The sequence below is a fragment of the Canis aureus genome, chromosome 26, assembly GCF_053574225.1.
Source record: "Canis aureus isolate CA01 chromosome 26, VMU_Caureus_v.1.0, whole genome shotgun sequence".
In the NCBI taxonomy this organism is placed as follows: domain Eukaryota; kingdom Metazoa; phylum Chordata; class Mammalia; order Carnivora; family Canidae; genus Canis; species Canis aureus.
In genome coordinates, this window is record NC_135636.1 from 16,511,646 (window position 1) to 16,517,645 (window position 6,000).

Consider the following 6,000-nt stretch of genomic DNA (forward strand, 5'->3'; position numbering starts at 1 on the left):
CATGCTCATGCAATAGCCAGGGCAGAAGTCTGAGACAGGAAGGAGCATGCCAACTGTGCACGGACATAGGAAGTCAGAGGCCACTGAACAAGGAGGAGCAAGGAGGAAGAGTGATAGGAGATGATACCTAGAAGAAACACAATGTAGGTCACACAGTTCCCTGGAGGCATTAAAAGAACTTTGATTTTCACACAGGCCAATAATTTTTAGAAGGCGATAAAATAGTAGCTGTTGCCAATCCATTCAACTAAATCGTATTTCCTGATTGTTCCATATAAAAGGCTATTCCATGAAAACACAGTATGTCAGCACTATTTTTGATAATTATTATATTGTTACTTAAGATGATTGTTACCATAATTTTAATTACACAATAGTAAAGTATTACTATTGACAATACAAAAAGGAAAAAATAAAAAAAATTTGAGGCTTAAAGATTGGCTCTTAACTTTAATTTTTTAATAATAGCTTTATTGAGATCTAGTTCACAGACCGTTCAGTTCTTCCAGTTAAAGTGCACAATGCAGTGGTTTTTAGTATATTCACAGAGTTGTGCAACCATAATCATGATCAATTTTAGAACCTTTCCACCACCCCAAAAAGAAACCCTATACCCACTAATAATCAGTCCTTATCTCCCATGTTGGCTTTTTTCCCCTCTGTCAGATTTAAAAATAAGAATCATTTACTTTACCAGCAAAAATGGGTTTATTTGGGAATAGAAAATTGCAGTTCAGGAAATGCAAGCTATGGCAAAACCATAGGCAAGGACAACAAAGGAGAGAAATGTTATTTTACGGTGAAAAAGAATGGAGTTGAGAGGAGTTGTTTTGAACTAAAATCCAATAGGGGAAAAACACCAGTTCAGGGTGATGTTGGTTTCTCATTGGCTGAGTTGTAGGGGTAGTCAGTTTCTTATAGGAGGTACATTGTACATCTTTCCCTTTGGAGGGCTTATAATTAATGATTCATTCTTATTGAGATTCTTCTTTTAAGTCTGTAACAATTCTTCCTCTAATTGACATTGAGTGGTAGGGCTCCCACTTTCAGCCTCTGGACTCTAGTGAGGTGTCCCTTTACTAATTTGCACATCCCTTGACCTCTCTTATCAACCCTTAGGCAACCACTAATTTACCATCTGCCTCTTTAGATTTGTCTATTCTAGACACCATATAAATAGAATATGTGGTGTTTGAGTCTGGCTTTGCCTACATAATGCTTTCAAGGTTCATCTGTGCTATATAGCATATCAGTATTTCATTGCCTTTCATATCTGAATAATATTCCATTTATAGATATACCCCATTTTCATTATCTTTTCATCAGTTGGTAGATGTCTGGGGGTTTTGCACCTTTTGGCTATTATGAATGATGCTGTTGTGATTATTTACGTGCAGGTTTTTATGTGAACATATGTTTCATTCCTCTTCAGTGTATATGTAGGAGTAGAATACAGTGGCTCTTCAAATCCATCGTAAGGGACTAAGACTGCTCAGATTAATTGATTTCTTTTATATCTGGCTTGATCAAGAACTATTAATGAAGTATTTAGGAAAAAATCAGTTTTAGATTAGGAGAGACCCTCAAAATCGATCTACATATCAAAACAAGTAGATCAGCTAATAATACTTTTCAGGAGTAGATAGGTTTTATGTAAAAAAAATCACATATATATGTATATGGAATATGTTCCACCATAGAACTAAAGCAAATAGAGAAAAGGGGTTATATTGGCCACTAAAGCTTTTTGTTTTGTCAAGTGAGTTTGCAGAAGACAAGATATAATTTGTGGTGGGGAGGTGAGCTGGCAGCACTGACCAAAGCTGTCATATTGCCAGGCAGGTAATGGCCATTTCTAGAGGGGTCAAGAGTTGAAACGACAGCCCTCCTTGGGGAAACATCCATCAAATCATAAGCACCCCAGGCGCCCCTTATGACTGGCACTGGAAAAAGCATAAACTAAGGAGGCTTTGAGTACTCAAAATCTAGTTGGAAAACAAAATTATAAAATTATAAGAGATCAAAGCCCTCTTCGAATGTAAAGAATTGTTTGCAAATTCTGAAAAAAATTTTCATCTGATGGTATGGTGCTAGCTTGGTCTCTGTTTTTTTATTTTTTATTTATTTATTTATTTTTAAGTAGGCTCCATACCCAGCATGGAATCCCAGTGCCAGCTTGCTCTTAAAAGCATAAATCACTTTGCCCTAAACTGCTTTTTTCTCCTGCAATCCTCCCAGGGCCCTGAGGTTTCTCACCACCAGGAATGCTCATAGGATGGGTGGACTGACACCCAGGGAGTTTGGGAACTGAGGAGGTGAAGGGATCTTAGCCGCAGAAGTCTGACTGTCCTGCTTTTGTGGTCTTGAGTCAGACTCCAGTGTGCGTGTGGTGAGGGTGCTGTGGTCTAATAGGTCATACCCTCCAGCTTGTCTGACTCAGGGTGATGAGTGTCCCCTGCTTTGCTCAGTGGCAGTGGGAGCCTAGCTCCCACTCACCAAAGTGGAGGCAGAGGCAGGGGTGGCTGCTGGCCTCAGAACAAGAAGTTGGGGGCCGTGGAGGACTCCACAAACGAGCTGGGGATGGCCAGAGCTGACCAGTTCCAAAGGGTCTGTTTACCCAACAAGAAGTGAGGCCCCATATCTCCTGTCTGCCACTCCTACCCCCCCCACTGGGGTGTATTTCCAGAGACCAGCTATCTGTAAAGTGGACAAAGCAGCCTATTTCTGGTACCTGCTCCAGGACAGCCTGTAACATTCCTTTAAAATTATCCAGGTACATGAAGGGTCCAAGTTTTTTCTTCACATGACCTGTAACAAAATCAGAAGCTGTGAAGTACAGGTCTCAATCTCCCTATGAAAACTGTTTCTCGTTGCATTAAATTCTCTCCTTTTAAGGAAGAGCTCTACTCATACTGGACACACTTCTCTGAAATTGTCCTGGCCACCAAAGATTTATTAAGAATGGAGGAGATAAAATGGAGCGTCTTCCAGAGCTGTTTCTTCCTCTTTTTTCCTTTTTCTTCTGTGAACCGAACACCATCAGGTTTGAGAACTAAGTTAGATATTACATATAATCTCATATAATCTTCTCATTTTCTGGGTAAAATTGAGGCCCAGGAGAGTCCAAGTGACTAGAACAGGGTCAGAGATATGGTAGGCAATGGAGCTGGGCTTGAAAGTCTCATCCCCTTCACCCGTACCCACGATTCCCTCTTCTCTCCACACACCACAGTCAGCCAGGAAAACAGATCAGTCACAGAATCCTCAGAAAATATTTGCCCCGGGTTTCTAAGGTTGCCTCATCCTCGCTCTCCTTTTCTCATTCTACCCCTTGCCAGAGCATGAGGTAGCTAAGAATGACATTGACCACATTCTGTAGTTAATTCTGATGGTTTGTTCTAAAGTTTATTGACTCACCAGTATATTGTTGAAAAAGAAAACTTTTCCTTGGAGGAATACTGAAAGCTATAGGCAACTTCCTATTATCATAACAAAATATTATAACACGGCAAAAGTAGTCAGGGGATGTCATTCTAAACAAGTACAAACACAGCAGTGCCTTCTAGGTACTGATGGAGTCACTCAGTTGTATGCTGGCCCTGTTGTAGTCACTTAGACTTTCCACTCTGGCCAACCTCAGTGAGCCAGTGTGGCGTCACTGTACTCATGTGGGGAAGAGATGTGCAGCAGCACACCACTATGTAGTATTTCTACCATACAATCAACGTCAATAAGCCCAAGAACACAAATAACAAATTAATTAGGTTTGAGTATGTATTACTTTTGTATTCAATATAACTTGTTGCACAGTAAATTGATAAGTTTAATTTTTAATACTAATTGTATATAAAAACTGGCTTAAAAATGCTGAAAATTGAATGAATGACTCTCACCAACAGGTATAGGCTGGCTTCAGCACACCACTGGGAATCATCAGCTCCAGACTTTGTTGATTTAATTAAGTGACCTGCAGTGCAGCCCTCATGGGAATATGTAAACACAAACCACATATAAGCTGAGGACTCTTGGCCTCTTGGTTTTTATTCATAAAATTACTGGCCCTCATTAAAATTTTTCTTCCCTAAAAAACGATGCAATAAACAATAGATAGAAGTAAAAACTGGTTGTAGACAGTCCATCTCATTCCTTCCATCCAGTTTTGTGATTTACATGCCACACCTCAGCTCTAAGTGTGATAATAACAAGGAGTAGATGGGATCTCTTCTCTTGTGACTAATCTTACCAATGAGTGAAAGCATAGGCGCTATGCTAAATACTAAAAGCTTCATATGTTCTCATTTAGTTCTGACGACAGTTTATTCCCATTATAAAGAAGAGGAGTTTGAAGTTTTGCAAGTTTAATTACCAAGATTGCAGCTGTTAAAAAGCAAAGCTAGAATTTAAACTCAGGGAAATTTGATTTAGATTAAAGTGTGATTAAAGAGACTGAGGCCAAATAAAGGCCTAACACAATTCTTACAAGGACTGAGGTCAAAGACATTGTGAAAATTGCTGTTCATGAGTTGGACTTACAGTCATTATGCAGTCAAAGCTGTCATTAAAGTGGAATAATAGTCCAATGAAGCGATAGTATGGCTGGAGAGAAATGAGAGAGAGTATTAGTTATCTCTTGTCACAGCTGCTGTAATAAACAGCCATAGAACCACAGTAGCATACAACAGTAACTATGTTCAAGTGTCTTGAGTCAACAGCAAGCAAATTAATCTCTAATCTTTGCTGGGGATTGTTCCCATGTGTGAGGTTGGGTGGCTGTTGCTCCATTGGCTGGAGTGACTTGGCTGTGCTTTAGATTTTCCTTATCTTCCAGCAGACTAACCAGAGCCTGTTCTCATGATGACAACACAGGCACAGAGCATGAGCAGACACAAGACCTCTTGAGCCTTGGCTTAGATCTGGCATATTATCTCTTCTAATTAATATACTTCTATTAACTAAAGCAAATCACAAGGACAGCTATATTCAAAGATCAGTAAAAAACAGACTCCATCTCTATAGTGAAAGGAACTGCAAAGTCACATGGTAAAGGACATGGGAATAGAGAGAGGTAAAGAATTGGCACCGTTAAAAAAAAAGGATTGGCACCATTAAGGCCATGTATCAATCAAGAGGTAAGTAGAGTCATCCGTGGAGAATGTGGTTATCATCTCCTGGTAGTGATACACTGCCATGCTTCATGAACTTTTTTCCCTGGTACTTACTTTTAATCAGGCTATGACTAGTCCTGGGCCATCAGCATGGCACCTTGCAAGGAGTCATGAACTTTGAATTTTGGTCTAGATCAATGATCTAGTGCTGAAGCTATGAATTTCACCCATCTGCAACTGCATCATGAGGGCTTTGCTGCTCAAAGCATGTATTTATTCCTCCCTCACTGAAAACTCCAAATTGTGAATATGTGAAAGGGGGTTGGAGTAGGACTACATGCCTGAATTTTCTATTCTGGTCAGTCAATAACCCTCTTTTCCCTCTTTCCCACTTCCATGTATTTTGTCTGCCCTTCCACATCTTTTCTGCCCCTTTGTTAGCCAACTCCCTGCCCATTGCAGCTAACATACATGGACTATGTCCAAAGGCTTCAATATCCACTGGCTTCCAGCTGGGATGACTAAAAAAGAAGGCCCAGGAGACCTAAGAGGAGGTAGAAAATTAGGTCAGGATATTTATGTTCCTGAGTCTCTCTTTGTGAGATCACCTTGGCTTTCTGAGCCTTTTGAACTGACCTAAATGACTCATTCTTGCTCTCCTTCCAGATCCTAGAAACCATTTGCTCCCTTCATTCTTCTGAGCCTACGGATGACAACAGCCCCAAGTTCCTGCACCATCCCTACTATTCCCTCAACACATTACCTACCTCTTTAGAACTAATTCCTTTATCAATAAACTTACTTAAATTTTCCTAAGTTGAGATTTGCCTTGTTTCCTGTAGGAATCCCTCTTGATACTCTCACATATAGAAAATACTCAATGATTCCCCAAGAG

The 6,000-nt window shown here is 40.0% G+C and overlaps 1 long non-coding RNA gene across 1 annotated transcript in view; it reads left to right on the forward strand.

The window, feature by feature from the left end:
- The window catches only part of LOC144297931 (uncharacterized), a 101,164-nt gene extending 97,068 nt beyond the window's left edge, over window positions 1-4,096 (forward strand). The window contains exons 2-3 of the long non-coding RNA XR_013364875.1: window positions 2,896-3,043; window positions 3,900-4,096. This is a non-coding gene — a long non-coding RNA (uncharacterized LOC144297931). The remainder of the gene's footprint in view (window positions 1-2,895; window positions 3,044-3,899) is intronic.
- The last annotated feature ends 1,904 nt before the right edge of the window (window positions 4,097-6,000 follow it).